Consider the following 21,273-nt stretch of genomic DNA (forward strand, 5'->3'; position numbering starts at 1 on the left):
TACTTCAGCAACACCAAGATGACTAATATACTAGTGCTAATGATACAAGAAGACTGACACTATTAGTTGTAAAACATCAAACAAAGAATAATCATTTGATGTAAAAGTACATTTTTAAGTAATTATAGGATTTCTTTTCATTTACTTCAATGTAAAGTGAAATTCAAATTACTTAAAAAATGTGCACAGCTATAATTTCAAAATGATTATATCAATTACTACAGTTTTTATAAAAAATAATCATTGATATGTAGATTTAATACAACAAGCAACATGTATGATACTAGAATAAAAAAATAACTAAAAAAAGAATTGAAATTTATCAAAAATCGTAATGTAAAAGCATATATATAAATTTATATATATTCAAAAGTCAAATGTCAAATTTATAATTGTACAGTCCATTTTTACGCTAACTTGTAAGAAGTATATGACTTTGTGTTGGCTGTTGTCTAGTAAACTGAGTAGTCTGCAAACGAATGAAAGTACTAGAGAGAAAGAAAAAAACTGTAAGGAGTTTACTTATAAACAGCCTACACCTTTTTCCATACAGCTGAATCATCTGTAAGAAAGTTGATTTACAGGTATTCCAAAATCTTATCTTTATAAAAGTATATATATAAGCTATGAACCCTTATATTATGCTAAGTTGTTTTTTGAGAAATGCACGGTTTTTCGAAAATTACAAAAAATGCAAATTAAAAGCAAATGAGCTAATCCTTGCTGCTGAAAGACATTGTCAATTATATATTTTCTAAAGAGAAAACGTTGGGAGAAGAAATGCCTTGCTATAGTAGTTTACAAAAGGCCATATTGTCCTGAAGCCGGAAGCATCCATTATGTAGCCCCCAACGTCTGAAAACACTTACAGTAGACTTAATTCTGCATGTTTGGTACCTTTCGGGACATCTCAACCCTTTTACTTGCGTGTTTAAGTGCAAAAAGTTCAGCCAATGAGATAGATCGATAGCTTGAAGTTGTTACAGAAGTATTTTTTATGAAATGATAATGGAAAAAAACACTATTGAAACTGCCGCACGTCCTGGGAGGCTGAGATCCGAAAATGGCACCTTACCCGTCAAAAGACTTCTTGACATCAAAGTCACAGTGAGGCCTTCAACACGCAACACGATTCTCACCTTACTGCAAGTTAAAGACATTTTTTTGCAAAATAACGATTACGCCACACTATGAAAAGAAACATAAAGTTTGTAGAGTAATGTTGATAAATTAAATCTTGCAAAAAATCTAAGCATTTAATACATTGTGCTTTCAGTAATAGTTTTCTGCGACCTTTATACCGAAATGATTCCCACTGATCACTACACGTATTTCTCTTCCTTAGTGGAGAATCGGCTTATTCTAAACTTAAACCCACGACAAGCCTCACTTACTGAAGTCAAGCAAAATTTTACTGTAAGGTTTATTATGTCTTTATTTTTTGTAACACTGTTGCGACATCAGGTGAATTGATAGATGAAATTTTTGTAGAAATGAATTAGCAAATTCTAAGCCATGTCATGACGAGAACAAGTTATATTTAAAAAAAAATGAGATAAACATTGTTTAGTACTTGACCGACACACTCATGCAGTCCGTTTTTTTTTTTGTATCGTATTTGCACACTAAACAGTCTAAATAAAAACATGTCGTTGCACTCAACCACATAATACTGATTCTGAGCCAACAAATTTATTTTTGACTTCATAATACTGCGAAGAATCGACAGAATTAAAATTGAAAATCTTTGGTTTGCCCTGAATGTCTGCGTATTTGTGTATAACGGGGTGCAATGATGGGTGTACGATATGACATTAAATACCCTATACAACCAACCAAATTTTTCCCACGAAATGGGGGGGGGGGGCCTGGATCCGCTTATTGTATAAAACGGGTTATAAATTAAGTTTGATCTAAGATGTTAAGGTGTTTTTAGTTGTAAATAACGGGGTATGATGATGGATGTTAGATGTGGTGGTGTGATACTATGTATATAAAGGGGTACAATGATAGATGTTAGATGTGGCGGAGTGATACTCTGTATATAAATGGGTAGAATGATAGATGTCAGATGTGGCGGTATGAAACTCTGTATATAAATGGGTACAAGGATGGATGTAAGATGTGGCGGTGTGATACTCTGTATATAAAGGGGTACAAGGAGGGATGTTAGATGTGGCGGTGTGATACTCTGTATATAAAGGGGTACAAGGATGGATGTTAGATGTGGTGGTGTGATACTCTATATATAAAGGGGTACAAGGATAGATGTTAGATGTGGCGGTGTGATACTCTGTATATAAATGGATAAAGGATGGATGTAAGATGTCGCGGTGTGATACTCTGTATATAAAGGGGTGTAAGGATGAATGTAAGATGTGGCGGTGTGATACTCTGTATATAAAGGGGTACAAGGATGGATGTTAGATGTGGTGGTGTGATACTCTATATATAAAGGGGTACAAGGATAGATGTTAGATGTGGCGGTGTGATACTCTGTATATAAATGGGTAAAGGATGGATGTAAGATGTCGCGGTGTGATACTCTGTATATAAAGGGGTGTAAGGATGAATGTAAGATGTGGCGGTGTGATACTCTGTATATTAAGGGGTACAAGGATGGATGTTAGATGTGGTGGTGTGATACTCTGTATATAAAGGGGTACAAGGATAGATGTTAGATGTGGCGGAGTGATACTCTGTATATTAAGGGGTACAAGGATGGATGTTAGATGTAATGGTGTGATACTCTGTATATAAAGGGGTACAAGGATGGATGTTAGATGTAGCGGTATGATACTCTGTATATAAAGGGGTACAAGGATAGATGTTAGGTGTTGCGGAGTTATACTCTTAATATAAAGGGGTACAAGGATGGATGTTAGATGTGGCGGTATGATACACTGTATATAAAGGGGTACACGGATAGATGTTAGATGTGGCGGTATGATACTCTGTATATAAAAGGGTACAATGATGGATGTTAGATGTGTTGGAGTGATACTCTGTATATAAAGGGGTACGAGGATGGATGTTAGATGTGGCGGTGTGATACTCTGTATATAAAGGGGTACAAGGATGGATGTTAGATGTGGTGGTGTGATACTCTGTATATAAATGGGTAAAGGATGGATGTAAGATGTCGCGGTGTGATACTCTGTATATAAAGGGGTGTAAGGATGAATGTAAGATGTGGCGGTGTGATACTCTGTATATAAAGGGATACAAGGATGGATGTCAGATGTGGCGGTGTGATACTCTGTATATAAAGGGGTACAAGGATGGATGTTAGATGTGGCGGTGTGATACTCTGTATATAAAGGGGTACAAGGATGGATGTAAGATGTGGTGGTGTGATACTCTGTATATAAAGGGATACAAGGATGGATGTCAGATGTGGCGGCGTGATACTCTGTATATAAAGGGGTACAAGGATAGATGTTAGATGTGGTGATGTGATACTCTGTATATAAAGGGGTACAAGGATGGATGTTAGATGTGGCGGTATGATACTAGTACTCTGTATATAAAGGGGTACAAGGATAGATGTTAGGTGTGGCAGAGTAATACTCTTTATATAAAGGGGTACAAGGATGGATGTGAGATGTGGCGGTATGATACACTATATAAAGGGGTACAAGGATGGATGTCAGATGTGGCGGTGTGATACTCTGTATATAAAGGGGTACAAGGATGGATGTTAGATGTGGTGGTGTGATACTCTGTATATAAAGGGGTACAAGGATAGATGTTAGATGTGGCGGAGTGGTACTCTGTATATAAAGGGGTACAAGGATGGATGTTAGATGTAATGGTGTGATACTCTGTATATAAAGGGGTACAAGGATGGATGTTAGATGTAGCGGTATGATACTCTGTATATAAAGGGGTACAAGGATAGATGTTAGGTGTTGCGGAGTTATACTCTTTATATAAAGGGGTACAAGGATGGATGTTAGATGTGGCGGTATGATACACTGTATATAAAGGGGTACACGGATAGATGTTAGATGTGGCGGTATGATACTCTGTATATAAAAGGGTACAATGATGGATGTTAGATGTGTTGGAGTGATACTCTGTATATAAAGGGGTACGAGGATGGATGTTAGATGTGGTGGTGTGATACTCTGTATAAAAAGGGGTACAAGGATGGATGTAAGATGTGACGGTGTGATACTCTGTATATAAAGGGGTACAAGGATTGATGTTAGATGTGGTGGTGTGATGCTCTGTATATAAAGGGGTACAAGGATGGATGTTAAATGTGGCGGTATGATACTCTGTATATTAAGGGGTATACGGATGGATGTTAGATGTGGTGGTGTGATGCTCTGTATATAAAAGGGTGCAATGATGGATGTTAGATGCGGTACGTGGTGTGATGCTCTGTATATAAAGGGGTACAAGGATGGATGTTAGATGTGGTGGTGTGATGCTCTGTATATTAAAGGGGTACAAGGATGGATGTTAGATGTGGTGGTGTGATACTCTGTATATAAAGGGGTACAAGGATGGATTGAAGATGTGGCGGTGTGATACTCTGTATATAAAGGGGTACAAGAATTGATGTTATATGTGGCGGTGTTATACTCTGTATATAAAGGGGTACAAGGATGGATGTAAGATGTGGCGGTGTGATACTCTGTATATAAAGGGGTCCATGATATATGTTAGATGTGGCGGTGTAGTAAGTTGTATTTAACGGGGTACAATGACAAATATGATATGTGACAGTGACATAAGTTGTATATAACAGGGTACAATGATGGATGTAAGCTGTAACTGTGTAGTAATTTGTATATAACGTTGTACAATGACGAATATAAGATGTGACACTGCTGTAAGGGTACAATGATGGATGTAAGATGTGACGGTGTAGTAAGTTGTACAATGTATATAACGGTGTACAAGGATGGATGTAAGATGTGATGGTGTTATAAGTTGTATATAACTTATAACACCATCACATCTTGTACAAGGATGGATGTAAGATGTGACGGTGTGATAAGTTGTATATAACGGTGTACAAGGATGGATGTTAGATGTTACAGTGTTATAAGTTGTATATAATGGGATACAAGGATGGATGTAAGATGTGACGGTGTAATAAGTTGTATATAACAGGGTACAATGACAAATATAAGATGTGACACTGTTGTAAGGGTACAATCATGACAAATATAAGATTTGACACTGTTGTACGGGTATAATGTCATTTAGTCTCTTGTGGAGAGTTGTCTCATTGGCAATCATACCACATCTTCTTATTTTTATATTCATAGTAAATATTATTAAATAACTCTCTAATCTTGTTCGAATTTAAAACACATGACGTTGTATGTATGTACACATGCCTAGCGCAATGGCCAGTAACTCATTACGCTATGAACGCACATGCAAGCTCTTAATATATACGAGTACAGTCCTTAAATCTAAGTGAATCATGATATGGATGCTCGGGTTTGTATAGCTACGGTTTAAAGCAGAGAACATGTCTGGGTATGAAAAAGATCATTATAGGATTAAACTCTATTTTTCTATAGGTTATTGATGTGTAAACTTGGTCGATTAACTCACAAAATGAATTTTTAGTTTGTGAGTCATCGACACAGTTCACACATCAATAACCTCTAGAAAAAATGTGTTTAAGGGGGTACCCAACACTTTCACTAAAATAGATTTGGCTCGTTTAATTTTCATAAAATTTTGATAAAATAGTTACTTGGACCTGTTGATAGAAATGTAAAAATTTCAAGAAATTTGAACCAAACAGTTTACAGGAATAATTTCATTGGATTATAGTAGTTTGACAAACACTAACTTTGATCATTGAGAACTTTGCTAATAGTATATGATTAAAACGTTCAGCTGATTTTTAAAGAGTTAACTCCCATTAAGTGTTTGGTACCCCCTTAATCCTTATAATTCTAAATCGGAACTTTACGTATTATTTCTTTTGATTTTAACTTTCTTTACAAGGTATCGTTAGTAGTTTCATCAACATAGTTTATCGAAGTGTAACTTTAACGGACCAATCAAATTCAAGTATTTGTTGATAAGAAAATCATATAATAAGAATTAGCACACGTACAACCGAATTGTCATGATTCAATTAAAAAAAAACGTCGACCAAGGTCACAAACCGACGTTTTGCTAAATATGGTAAACATTAGTTATGTCTATATACAAATCTAAGAATCTTTTAAATATTTGTGTACAACAAACAACACATTAATGATTATGCTGTCTCATTATGTTATATGAATACGATGTAAGCTGTGGTATTATTTAGGACGAAGAATTCTGTATGAAACATATAAGACCATATAACCAATTACGTGAAGAGAATCCTTATTAACCTTATATGAAAACATATCTCCATTGCAAATGTATGTCATCTCATAACGTTATAGGAATGCATGTCTACTTATAATGTTATTCAACTTATATGAATACATGTCTACTTATAATGTCATTCAACTTATATGAATACATGGCTTAATTGTAAATGTATGTTAACTTATAACGTTACATGAATACATATCTACTCATAACGTTATATGAATACATGTCTACTCATAAAGTTATATGAATACATGTCTACTCATAATGTTATAGGAATACATGTCTACTCATAACGTTATATGAATACATGTCTGAATTGCAAATGTATATCAACTCATAACGTTATATGAATACATGTCTGCATGAATTGCAAGTGTATTGTCAACACATGACGGTATGAAAGTATAGGTTTGAAAAAATCTAAAAACAATACGAATTCATATCAACATTGCAATAGTCCACAACCCATAACGCCTATTCAACAACTAATTATGCTACTGCAAGTTGAAAGCATAATGCAAGTTGAAAATATAATGTGTTTGCTATACATTGGTGCTAAAGACAACATCGCAAAAGGTACACGCTTTTGTACAATTTTGTATTGAACGTCTCTAACAAGATAAATTCCATATAATTTTGGTTTTGTTAAGGATGATTATAAATATCTATGTCATTTTATAGTCCGTCAGTATATATGTTGACATTGACCGGTTTGGAGATATTTTGACAATGCTTGATACCTTTATCTTTAATATTCTAATGTAGTTCTCTTATACTTTAGCTTGTTTCGATCCTTTCAGCTGTTAAATAAAAAAACATTGTGCAAATGTCAGGGACGAATAAACTCATCATAGATATCAGGATTAAAATTGTGTACACTAGTTTCGTCTACAAAAGACTCATCAGTGACACTCAAATCAAAAAATTAAAAAGAAAATCATAATCATAATTATGCCAAACGAGAGATTTGTTTTTACCGAATGGGGAAGTACGCTTTATACCCCCTTGCAATTCGCCACTGGTTTTATTAAGTGTATTTTCAAGAGATAAGCTTGACATTTTGTTTTAAAAACATTTGTACTTTTACTTTCTTTCAAAGTCAAAGGCAAGGAATTCCACGACAAGGTTCCAGAATACATAAATGTGCTTTTACCATATTTAGTTTCATATCGTTGAACAAATATATTATTTTGGGAAGATGATCTTAATGGCTTTTTAGCGTATTTATTAACAACTGAACAACTTGAAAATAGTTCAGATAAATATTCAGGTGCTAGATTATTCATACACTTATAAACCATCACTATCATAAAATATTTAATTCTTTTATAAATGGTAAGCTATCCTAACGTTTTAAACATAACTGATGAAGAGATATCAAAACCTGCATTCAAAATAATCCTTGCTGTCCTCTTTTGTAACTTGTATAATTTGTCAATATTAGTTTTTGAAGCATTTCCCCACACGGTACATCAGTAGTCCATAATTGAAAGTATATATCCATTATAATATAGTTTGAGAAAACTTACTGAAAGATATGCTTTTAAGTTGGCCCATAAGTTGCAGTCTGCTTAGAATTACTGCACAAAGATTGTCAATTGGATTTTCCCACGAAAGAGATTTGTCAAAATGGATTCTTAGCAGTTTTTGATTATGAAAGACGTCTATTATATTTTCATCATCAAATTTGATACTTAATTCTGTTTCAAAAACATTTTGTCTATTAGAACGAATTAACATGACCTTAGTCTTGTCTCAATTCAATATCATATCATTATCATTACACCAATTCATAACATTACAAAAATCTACGTTCATAAATGCATTTAAATCTTTTACTGATGGAGATGACTTATATAATGTTATATCATCAGCATAAAGTTCAGAAGAAACATTTTCAAGCACAAGAGATAAATCATTGATAAATATTATAAAAAGTAAAGGTCCTAGTATGGAACCCTGTGGAACTCTTGACTGAACTTCTCTGAAATGAGATTCAATATCATTGATCATTACCTTTTGAAATCTTCCGGATAAATAGATTTAAACCAATCAATAGCATGATCATCACAGTGATACATTTGTAATTTGCTCAGTTAAATATAATGAGTAACGATATCAAATGCTTTTCTAAAGTCTAGAAAAAGAGCACAAGTTAAATTCCCTTATCCATTTCGCTTAACCATGCATCAATTAATTTAGGGAGGGCAGTGTTACATGAATGTCCAGATCTAAAGCCCGATTGCTGCCTTAAAAGAAGCTTTAACTTTACGAGATATGCATATATTATTTGCTTATATATCAATTTTTCAAACATTTTGGAAACGTTATTTTTGTCTGAGTGATTTAGATCTTCAAGTTATATTCGTGACTTGGTACAGGCATTTTCTTATGTAGAAAATGGTGGATAATCAGACTACTAAACCTGATTTTATAGCTACCTCTCACTTGTATGACAGATCCAGGGGGGGAGGGGGGGTCCGGGGGTTGGAACCCCCCCCCCCCTTTTTTTTTGACGATCAATGCATTTGAATGGGGACACATAGTTGGACCCCCCCCCTTTTATCCTGGATTAGGAACACCCCCCTCCCCCCTTTTATAAATTGCTGGATTCGCCCTTGATGTGTGAGCAAAACAAACACAATACACAATGTAATAGGTAGAAATGTCAAAAATTGGGGTACAGCAATCAACATTGTGTTTTTTTGTGAATTTTCATGTCATACATGCCATCAACACCATGCATTGGGGTATAACTGCATTTTATTTGAATAAACTTTATATATATATACATATACATTTAACGTATAAAGTATAGTATATACCATATTCTGTTTTAATATTAGAAATTCATGCGACTGTGGACTGACTTTGAACAAACGTTGAAGTCTCCCAGCGACTACCATAATTACACTTTAAAAAATCAACAGGCCGCTTTTCCGAAAGGAAGTAAAAAGTAAGCATGATAAGCATAATAATTCTTTTTGTTAAAACTTTATTTTTGTAAGTGAAACAGTAATGAGTTGTATTGCTAAATTTCATAAAATCTTATTCATGTACCTTTCTTTTCACGATCAATTACTCTTTGCACGATAAGGGGTCAACAGCTAATCATCGCTGGGGACGTCATCGCTGAGCACGTTAGTCCACGGAGAGGACGCTAAGGAGAGATAACTGTGTCTGTATTATATATTTGAGATGTGTCATAGTTATCTCGCTTTAGATAAGTTTTAGGTTGACTGCTTATAACAAGAGATTTTAACATGTTTGAAGTAACATGAGGTTTTATAACACTTTTTAAATAACTCTCTAAATAAAGTTTCCATGAGACAGCAACCAAAATGTAATCGAAAAAGATGTTATGTAATATTTAAAATTACAAAGAAAGAAAACAAATATATACTGTATTTACACTTGACAGCGATTTCAGCATAAATATGCAAGCTTTTGAAAATCTTCTTCTTCTAAAACAATTATAAATCTCAATATCATTTTTAAATGTATATTTTGAAATCGTCCTTTGGCAAAAATATCTGAACAATCTTATAGTATGTCCTCATATACCATATACAATGTACAAACAACCACGTGCTCGATGATCTATTTTTTATGCCAAAAAAATCAATCAGGGTAGACAAAATTATGACCTTTCTTCTACAAGTATTTGAAACATTCCTGAGCTTGATTTGTTTTTTTAATTTCGACTGAAAGGTCAATACCGCTAATAGAAGGTATGCACCCAACGTCTTCAGCATGGATTTATTTTGATTTTCACTAAACACTCCATAAATGTTCATCAGATGTATGCTATCCAAACGTCCTGAGCGTGGATTTATTGAGAGGACTACTGTTTTTTTGTTGTTATAATTTTAAGTAATAGAATGTTCATAGCAGGGATGCATATTCAACATCCTGAGTTTTAATTTTTCTGATGTCCACTGAAAAGTCCTGTTATGGCCATAAAAGGTGCGCCTTTCCAACGTCCTGAGCGTGGATTTATTCTGATGTACTTTAAAAATTGATTATAAAGTCATACACTGTGAATATAAAAAGAAGATTTAGTATGATTGCCAATGAGACAACTCTCCACAAGAAACCAAATGACATAGAAATTAACAACTATAGGTCACCGTAAAGCCTTAAACAATGAGAAAAAGCCCATACCGCATAGTCAGCTATAAAAGGCCCCGAAATCACAAATGTAAAACAATTCAAACGAGAAAACTAACGGCCTAATTAATGTACAAAAAGATTCTGCTATCGACTGGTAAGTCATGATATGGTCATAGAAAATATACACATCCAATGTCCTGAGCGTGGATTTATTTTTTTATCGAAAAGTCGTATTAATATGCTCATAGAAGGTATGTATATCCAACGTCCTGAGCTTGGATTAATTCTGATATCCACTAAAAAGTCATATAATGGTCATAGAAGATTGGTACATCCAACGTCCTGGGCGTAGATTAATTTTGATGTCCACTAAAAGTCATATGATGGTCATAAAAGATTGGCAAATCCAACGTCCTGAGCGTGGATTAATTCTGATGGCCTCTAAAAAGTCATATAATGGTCATAGAAGATTGGCACATCCAACGTCCTGAGCGTGGATTAATTCTGATGGGCTCTAAAAAGTCATATAGTGGTCATAGAAGATTGGCACATCCAACGTCCTGAGCGTGGATTAATTCTGATGGCCTCTAAAAAGTCATATAATGGTCATAGAAGATTGGCACATCCAACGTCCTGAGCGTGGATTAATTCTGCTGGCCTCTAAAAAGTCAAATAATGGTCATAGAAGATAGGCACATCCAACGTCCTGAGCGTGGATTAATTCTGATGGCCTCACAAAAGTCATATAATGGTCATAGAAGATTGGCACATCCAACGTCCTGAGCGTGGATTAATTCTGATGGTCCCTAAAAAGTCATATAATGGTCATAGAAGATTGGCACATCCAACGTCCTGAGCGTGGATTAATTTATCAAAACGTTAATTACTAGTTTTTTGATATTACAATGTATAAGTAGAATTTCTGTAATCAAACAAAATTATATTCAGATCAGTTTTTTTTTTCTCGCCCAATTAAATAATTAAATGCTTACCTCAATTGTTTTGATCGTTGCGTATATATAATTTGTTTTAGATAGGAACTATAAATTGTTTTCATAGAAATAATATAATTGCGAACTATCAAGATTGTGGTAGGCGAGATAACTCGACCTATAAACACGATAATAAATGTATTTATAGTAGCAAATCAATAATTTCTTTATTGAATAGAGTTAGTCACGGACCAATCAAATAATGTTTTATTGAACGTGCCAGTCGTGGACGTACTATCCGTTGACTGTCCTGATCGGAAATCATTAGGCTGTTGACCACTGTTGCTTTGCACCGTGTACATTAAAATATATGGAGTACCACGACTGTCACTTTTTTGTTACATTTTGTGCATTGGAAACGGCACACGCTTACGCAAATTTTGCAGAAGATATTTACATTCTGTAAACATTTGAGGAAGGAGCATCTGTTGATATATCTATGTCTTCCACAATTGTTGAGATGAAAAACAACAATGCTAGCTAGGTCATTTCTAGCGTATAATAGCGAATGTCTTATAATCATTCGAAAGACAGCACCATTAATACTATGCAATACAATAATTTTATTGTCAATCAAAGACGCCCTAGGAGGGCAGTATAATTACAAACAATTTATTACAATGATTATTATTAATTCTTAATGATGCATACTTTTTTTTTGTAACAAAATACAGAATAGAAAATAAACACAAACAAAAAAAAAAACCCAGATATGTAAAAACCCCAGATATGTATTAATAATCAATGTGAAAACAATTGATTTCCTTGTGAATTAGCCTGTATTTTTTTCGTCATCTGCCAATATATGGACGTTCTGTAAACTATGACATGACGTCATGTATGACAATAATACATCGTCAATTGATCATTACTGAATCTCAAGTTCATTAAATATTAACCGGTTTGTTTGCTTGCACCTGCATATAAACATGTGCATTTCATTAGTCTCATCTTCTGAGCATGGAAAGAGTTTTGAAACAAATCGATGATAGTTTTGCAAATAATTCCAAACAATTGTATGAAACAAATCGATGAACGTTTTGCAAATGATTCCAAACAATTGTATGATCATATTGATCATATTGAACTTTTTTCATTGATTACATATTACCGTTAAGCTGCCAGCCTAATTTGTACGTGATTTAAAACCATATCTGACAAGAGCAAAAAGAGTCAGACTACCAGTTCATAAATCTGTAACAAATAGGTCCAAAGTTGGAGTCTGAAATTCCTAAATACAACCAATCCCAACTTTCAGAGTTTGTCAAAAATCTCCTTCGGCAAAACGGTACTTCTGTTCTTTGCACGTGCCACCGAGACAGCCTTGTCGGGCAAGTGGCCACGAACAACTATAAATGCCGTCACTCACAGGCGTCATGATTTCAGGTCGTCAGATAATTACCTAGGGATTTTTTTTTACTGACGCTGTCATAAATGATTTCGGTTTGAGATCTATTTTTAAAGGACGCTTAACTATGGTAACGGCATGCATGTCACTAATCTTTACTCTGATTTTGCGAAATTTTGGATTTGAACAAAAACCATACATACAAATGTCTTCTTTTAGAGAACCACTGAATGGAATGAAACCAAACATGGCATGAATATTCCTTATGAAGTGCTAACCAAGTGTTGTTACTTAGCAGCCGATCCATAATCCAATATGGCCACCAGCGGTGGACTTTGTTTAACATAGGACAATACATACAAATGTCTTCCTTTAGAGAACCACTGAATGGAATGAAACCAAACATGGCATGAATGTTCCTTATGAGGTGCTGTCGAAGTGTTGTTACTTTGAAGCCGATCCATCATCCAAGATGGCCGCCAGCGGGGGACTTCGTTTAACATAGGACCCTATGGACAATACATACAAATGTCTTCTTTTAGAGAACCACTGAATGGAATAAAACCAAACATGGCATGAATGTGCCTTATGAGGTGCTGACCAAGTGTTGTTTCTTTGAAGCCGATCCATCATCCAAGATGGCCGCCAGCGGGGGGACTTCGTTTAACATAGGACCTTACAGACAATACAAACAAATGTCTTCTTTTAGAGAACCAATGAATGGAATGAAACCAAACATGGCATGAATGTTCCTTATGAGGTGCTGACCAAGTGTTGTTACTTTAACCTAATCCATCATCCAAGATGGCCGCCAGCGGGGGACTTCGTTTAACATAGGACACTATGGACAATACATGCAAATGTCTTCTTTTAGAGAACCACTGAATGGAATGAAACCAAACATGGCATGAATGTTCCTTATGAGGTGTTGACCAAGTGTTGTTACTTTAAGCCGATCCATCATCCAAGATAGCCGCCAGCGGGGGACTTCGTTTAACATAGGACACGATGGACAATACATGCAAATGTCTTTTTTTAGAGAACCACTGAATGGAATAAAACCAAACATGGCATGAATGTTCCTTTTAAGGTGCTGACCAAGTGTTGTTACTTTGTAGCAAATCTATCAACCAAACTGGCCACCAGAGAGGGACTTAGTTTAGCATGGGACCCTATGGGAAATACATACAAATGTCTTCTTCTAGAAAACCGCTTAATGGATTGAAACCAAACATGGTATGAGTGTTTCTTTTGAGGTGCTGACCAAGTGTTGTTACTTTGTAGGTGATTTGTCATCCAAGATGGCTGCCAGCAGGGAGAGTAAGTTTAACATTGGACCCTATGGGAAATACATACAAATGTTTTCTTCTAGAGAACCACTGAATAGAATGAAACTAAACATGGCATGAATGTTCCTAATGAGGTGCTGACCAAGTGTTGTTACTTTGTAGCCGAACCATCATCCAAGATGGCCACCAGCAGGGGACTTAGTTTAACATAAGACCCTATAGGTTGCACTTTGTACATACAGCTGTTTCTCAAACCACGCCTCTTTTGGGGAGATATAGAATATTCATAGATAGTTAATTTTGTTTACATACTGGTTCCCAGTTATGAACTCTAGGTTTCATCTCATAGAGACATAACTTGGGAGTGTTACCAGTAAATATACATATGCATATTGTCTATATAGAAATCTGTTGTAATCCTACAGTCAAGGTAGGGGTAGTTAAGAAATTTAGTGTTAGTTTAAACTCTTAGAAGTTCGGGGCATATAAACGTTGATAATATGCCGCACAGCCCTATATTTTGACCTTTGAAAAAAATTGTAGTGCATATGAACTTTCCATTCTAGGATATGATTCATTTCAAAACTTCATAGTAAAAGTGGTACAGTTTTATCCGTAAAAGGAGTTCCTATGGGAAATTGCATTGTCAATATTTACAGAAATGCAACCTATAGGAAATACATACAAATGCTTCTTCTAGAGGTGCACTGAATGGAATGAAACCAAACATGGCATAATTGTTCCTTATGAGGTGTTGATGAAGTGTTGCTACTTTGTTGCCGATTTACTGTTCAAGATGGCCACCAGGATTTTTTATTAGATTACGGGGCCAATATTAAACCAAATTTGGCCTCAATCATTATTAGGGTATCTGTTATGATTTTAATCTATTTTTACATGATTGCCAAAACCAAAGTAGAATCAGGTGAGCGACACAGGCTCTCGAGAGCCTCTAGTTATTGTATCGATTCGACAGGAAGGCCTAAATTTAAGAGCCGGCCAACTAACAGTAAGTCAATGATATTTTGTATGCAGTCACAAAGGAAATTATTCGGCCCGTCCCTCATTCGTGGCCTATTGACTTTTCAACTTATCCTTTGTTTACAATTTGTTATGAGGATGCCTGTACCAAGTCAAGAATATGACAGTTATTTTTCACTCTTTTCGTTGATTGATAGCGTTTGATTTTGTCAGTTTTTATGGACTTCCCCTTTTGAATTTGCCTTGGAGTTTGCTATTTTTGTTATAATTTTTTACATGTATAAATTTTGTGATTAGGTTCGTTCAAAACGAACCTCTAATAGTACGTGAGTTTTATAAAAAGGGATATTTCACACCCAGCTTTTTAACACTATTATCAATTTAGTCCGTACTGTTTTACATATCCCAAGAGGTATTTTATTGTCAATTTTGTTGATTCTACCCTAAAAGATAGTGTGGTACCAATTTGCACTCATGAGTAGTGCGAATTAATCCTATGCAACTGTTATGGTATATCTTTCTTTCTAGCTTAATCATGTTGATAAAAAAAATTATGAACGATATCTAGTAGATACAATTTTAATATCATGACTTAAAAACCGTTTTACTTGTTTTCCATTACGCATGCACTGATACATTTATTAAAAGGTAAAATTAAAACTTTGTAAAGAGCAAAAGGTCATAAAGCAAGAATTTTTCATTATATTTTGCAAAATTGTAATGAAACTAACGAAACTGAAACTGATTTGTTGTTTTTTTTTGGGGGGGGGGGCTTTTTAATTATGTTATTTACAGGTCAAAGTAATATCAAATTACAATCGCAAGCACTGTTTATCATATTTTTGTCCCCCACGCAACGCGTTGTCGAGGACATAGAAATAACGGGCGTCCGTCCGTCTGTCCGTCCGTCCGTCCGTCCGTCCGTCCGTCGGTCTGTCCGGTCTTGTTAGCGCTCTCACATCTAAAATTCTGGCCAGATTTTTATAAAACTTATATCATAGGTTTATTTCAGCAATGTCTCGGACGAGTTCGAAAATAGTGCCCATGAGCTATTTTAAAAAGAGGTATGTCCCTTGGAAAAAATTAATTATATGGAAAAATTCATCGTTAGCGCTCTCGTGTGTACAATTCTTACCAGATTTTTCTGAAACTTATATTGTAGGTTTAGATCAGCATTGTCTCAGACGAGTTTGAAAATCAGTGCCGATCAATATTTTTTATAAGAGTTATGGCCCTTAGAAATATTAATTATATGGAAAATTGCATTGTTAGCGCTCTCTTGTGTACAATTCTTGCCAGATTTTTATGAAACTTATATTGTAGGTTTATTTCAGCGATGTTTCGGACAAGTTCGAAATCACTGCCGAGCAATTATTTTAAAAGAGTTAGAACTGCCCGTTAGAAATATTAATTATATGGAAAATTACAATGTTAGTGCTCTCGTGTGTACAATTCTTGCCACATTTTTATATAACTTATATCATAGGTTTATATCAGCAATGTCTCGGATAAGTTTGAAAATCAGTGCCGATCAATTATTTTTAAAAGAGTCATGCCCCTTAGAAATATTGATGATTATATGGAAAATTGTATTGTAACGCTCTCACATGCACAATTTTTGCCAGATTTTTATCAAATTTATATAAAAATAAAAATAAAGAGATATGGTATGATTGCCAATGAGACAACTATCCACCAGAGTTCAAATGAAGTGGATATAAGCAATTATATGCAACCACACGGCCTTCAACAATGAGAAAAACCCATACCGTATGGTCGGCTATAAAACGCCCGACATGAAAAATATGAAACAATTCAATTGAGAAAACTAACGGCCTAATTTATAACAAAACAATTTACAAAAAAAACAAATATGACAGACATGAACCAACGACCACCACTGAACTACAGGCTCCTGACTTGGGACAGGCACATAAAGAATGTGTCGGGGTTAAGCATGTTTGTGAGCGTTCAACCCTCCCTCTAACCTGGGACAGTAAAGGTTACTATCCGCAATGTCACGGACAATTTCGTAAATAATTGCCGATCAAATATTTGTAATAAGTTATCCCCTTGGAAATATTGAATATATCAGAAATTTCTCTCAAGTCTTCAACTCTCTAAGATAATTTTTTAAAGTTTTAAAAAACTGAAAAACATTTTTTTAGTTCTTGAGCTTGGACAGACAAAATATAGGCAACGCAGGGGACATTGGAACTCTGTTCTTTTATTAAAATTGCGAATAACATGTATTTACAATTATCTATATTGTGTGTTTTATTACTGATTGTAGAAATGGCATCAAGTCCATCGATATTATGCGGACCATGTGAGTATCGTCATGTGACGCAAAAAGCCGATTTTTGGTGTTCTGTTTGCGAAGAGGGTTTATGCAGAAGTTGTCATGGTCACCATTCTGCCATTAAGTCTACCAGAGATCATGAAATTATGTTGATAAAGGCATACAAAACCTTGGCAAAAGGGTTGCTGTCTGTAAATATGGAATGCGATCTTCATAATGAAAAAATTGAATTGTATTGTCCATCACATGAAATTCACTGTTGTGTTCAATGCGTGAGTACTAAACATGAACACTGCACCGGCGTGACCTCACTAAGAAGAGTTGTCCAAAACATCAAAACATCGACATATCTTTCAAATATTGACGAAAGATTACAAAACATCGATGGACTAATTAAAAACGTAACCGACAACTTAATTGACATCGACACGGATAAAGAAAATATCAAAACGAAAGTAAGTAAAGTACGTATGAGCGTTGAGAACAAACTCGGTATTTGGAAACTAAGATTCTGACAGAGGTCGATTCTATCAACCAACAACATAAAACTGATATTGTAGACACGGTAAGCAAACTTCAACAAAAACGAGATGCACTGAACCAGGCCTTGGTTGATTTTGAGAACCTCCAGAAGAATGCAAGCGACTTTCATATATACATTGCATAAAGAAACTAGAAAATAATCTTTTGGAAGAAGATAAAGAAATTAATTCGCTTCTTTTACAAGACGGAATGAAATTAAAAAGATTATATTTTTCTCCAAATGCTGACTTACTAAGCAGCGTTTCAGAAACTGTATCTCTGGGAATCATAACTGTTGGAATCAAACCGTTCCCAGTATTAAACGAAGTCAATACAAACGCACAAATTTCGTTGACAGTATCGGCCAAACATATCACTTCCGTGCAACTAAAAAGACGTCTTTCCGGTTATAACGTTTATGAAGGAGAGGATATTAACATTTCTAGTATCATTGTTCTTCCTGACAGAAAGATACTATAAGCAGACTTTTGAGATGATGGTGGTATATTATTATTCAGTGAAAGTGGAAACGTTATTACAAAGATGTTAAAGTTCGGAAAGCCATATGGAACGGCCCTCATCGATGATTTTCGCATCGCATTATCTTTTCCCCAAAACGGAAATATCAAATTACTTAAACTGGGCTGGCGGTTTTCGCTGATTAGAACGTTACAGCTGGGTGTCGATTTAAACGCGATATCTTACTATCATATGGTAAGCACATTATTGTTTGCTCAAGACCATAAAGTGTTCTGTTTGTCGATTTGAATGGTGTTATAGCTTAGAGGTTAGATTTAGGATTACCATATGCGTGCATTACATTTATCCATTGTCAGAGCAACCTGATACTTATTTCTGAATTTATGAGTGATACCATTTACTGTTACGACTATGATGGAAACGAGTTATGGAACAGACATTTAATTTTTAAGACTGGTAAAGATATGAGAAATGTATGTGCGGATAAATACGGAAATATTGTATGTATTGGAATGAGTCGTAATACGCTTGTATGTTTATCAAAAGATGCAGGATTTGGCCGTGACACGAAGTCGTTTAGTGAAGCCAAAAGCTGTATTTTACGATAAAAGCTCCGAATCACTTCTTATTTCTGGTCGCCAAATGCAGATTGTTGCAGTTTTTGAACTGGTTTATTGATTTTACATTTGAGCGTACGTAATTATACATATATATGTAAATAAACATTATTTTTATCTGATGACGGCAAATCAAAAAAGGTCAATAAAATCAGTTTGGCATAGGCCAAAAATCGGCAAAATGTTTTCACTAAATCGTAAGTCATACATGTGTCATATTTTCTTTGTGAGTCTATCAAAATTGTAAATTAAAAAAAAAAAACCTTCATATTTAAATTTCAGATTTTCTTTAAGTTTGCAACTCTGAAATTTATTTTTGAAAATCGACATGTGACTATGCTTTTATTATGCTTTTAAAAATTCTTATTTTTATAATTAGAAAAAAGGCAATTTTCACTGTCTTTTAAGATATATAAAGCAAATACCAAACTACATTTTAATTTCGAAAATCACGGTTTGTTTATTAATAGAAATTATGCCTTGCACTAGCTTTTAATAACTGCGAGTACTCATCTGTTCTGTGTGTCTAATATCTTTTTGTTGTATGTGTTTGTCCTTAGTACCGATCATATAAATCAAACCCTTTCCAACTGATTCCTACACCTTTTTATTTCATGTTGAGGTGTTCAATACACCGCTGTTCCAGGTACAAATGAATGCTCACATACATGTTAAACTCTGTTCATTTACATGTACCTGTGACGTCACAAGACATGAACCTGTAATCAAGTGGTTGTCATTGGTTGCTGTCTGTCATATTTGCCATGTATTTCGTTCACTGTTGTATTTTCACATGATTATAAAGCAGGGTCCATTGTTTTATCTTTTGAATTGTTTCACATTTTCTCAATACAGGACCTTTTATAGCTTACTATATACGTAAACGTTTTGCTCGTTGTTTGGGACATTACGGCGAACTGTAATTATTCACATCTCTGTCCTTTTATCTTTATGGATCGTTGTCTCACTGACAATCACAACACATCTCCTAACTAGTTTATAGATTTTTTTTTGTTATTGGTTTACAAAAAAAACATTTTTTTTAATTTCTATTCATAAAGCAAGTTTTAAAATGTTTAATTTTTATTCTAATTTCAACTTTGTGAAAAGAGCTATAATTTCCGCTTTTAATTTTATTTCGTAAAAAAAGCAAACAGCGAACAATATTTTTATACATTTCATTCTACGTAAATTTCGATATATAAAACTACTTATCATTTAAAATTCGACTTAAGCAAATGCCTTGAAGGGGAAATCCTCCGTATAGTTCGATTTAGACGATTTAAAAGATTTCAGTTTAACTGCTAAGCAAACCCACGAGAGGTTTGTACATGGAAACATTTTATGGTTGCAGTTACTCTTGCAGTCAGTAACTTCGTAACACTTTATTTAATTTCAGCATTTTGGGACATAGTTAGCTTTTTTATAATTATAATTTTTATGGACACTTTTCATATAAATTATATTTATAAAACAATGGTAATTAAATCACAAGGTGTACGATAAAGTACTTATGAAATCACTGAATGCACGAGTGACTCTATTCATAAAAAGTGTCCGTGTAATACCTGTTATTAGCACATACTTACAACTTCTCGTCCAATCAAATTGCTTGAATTTGCCTTCTAATTTTCATAGTACATACTTTTTCCGTGTACTATTCAATTCTTTATTACTTTAAGCACATTATGCTTATCAGTTCAATAAATACAAATACATTTCTATAACACAACATGACATAATACATCAGTGAAGCAAATAAATATCAAGTATTGACCAATAACAGTTTGGTCCTATGATTAAATGCATTAAACAAGAATTTACACAAATTACGCAAATCTTTTACATTTTCAGTGCTGAGAAGTTGCACTAATTTGAACGACGATGGACGTCTATAATAATAAGGTTTAATAAACTGTCTCCTTAAGTCTCTATAGCATTCACATTGTAAAACAAAATGGAATTCATCTTCAGTGATATTCAAAGTACAAAGAGTACACTTTCTATCTAACCTATTTACTCCATGATAACGGCCTACTTCAACAAACAAATTATGAGATGACAATCTAAGGCGAGTTAAATACACTCTAAAATTCATATGTTTGGTTAGATAATTCTGTAAACATACATTATTGACAATATATTTATATAAATAACACTTAGATGAAACGTTCAGTTGATCATTCAAAGTCTGTTTTGCTTGATCATATATCCTTGTTTTTACAAATAATAATAAATTTGTATCAATAATCAAATTGTCTTGGTTATACCAGATCTCATT

At 34.3% G+C, this 21,273-nt stretch overlaps 1 long non-coding RNA gene across 4 annotated transcripts; it reads left to right on the forward strand.

Moving 5' to 3' along the window:
• Nucleotides 1–1,893: 1,893 nt before the first annotated feature.
• LOC127709312 (uncharacterized) lies at nucleotides 1,894–4,758 on the forward strand. 4 transcript variants are annotated; one of them, XR_007985580.1, is made up of 4 exons: nucleotides 1,894–2,834; nucleotides 2,886–3,553; nucleotides 3,654–3,908; nucleotides 4,011–4,758. It is a non-coding gene; the product is annotated as an uncharacterized LOC127709312 (long non-coding RNA). The 4 variants fall into 4 exon arrangements; XR_007985582.1 differs by having other exon boundaries at nucleotides 4,113–4,758; XR_007985581.1 differs by having other exon boundaries at nucleotides 2,937–3,553.
• The last annotated feature ends 16,515 nt before the right edge of the window (nucleotides 4,759–21,273 follow it).

The sequence above is a fragment of the Mytilus californianus genome, unplaced genomic scaffold (genome assembly GCF_021869535.1).
Source record: "Mytilus californianus isolate M0D057914Y unplaced genomic scaffold, xbMytCali1.0.p SCAF_7, whole genome shotgun sequence".
Lineage (NCBI taxonomy): Eukaryota > Metazoa > Mollusca > Bivalvia > Mytilida > Mytilidae > Mytilus > Mytilus californianus.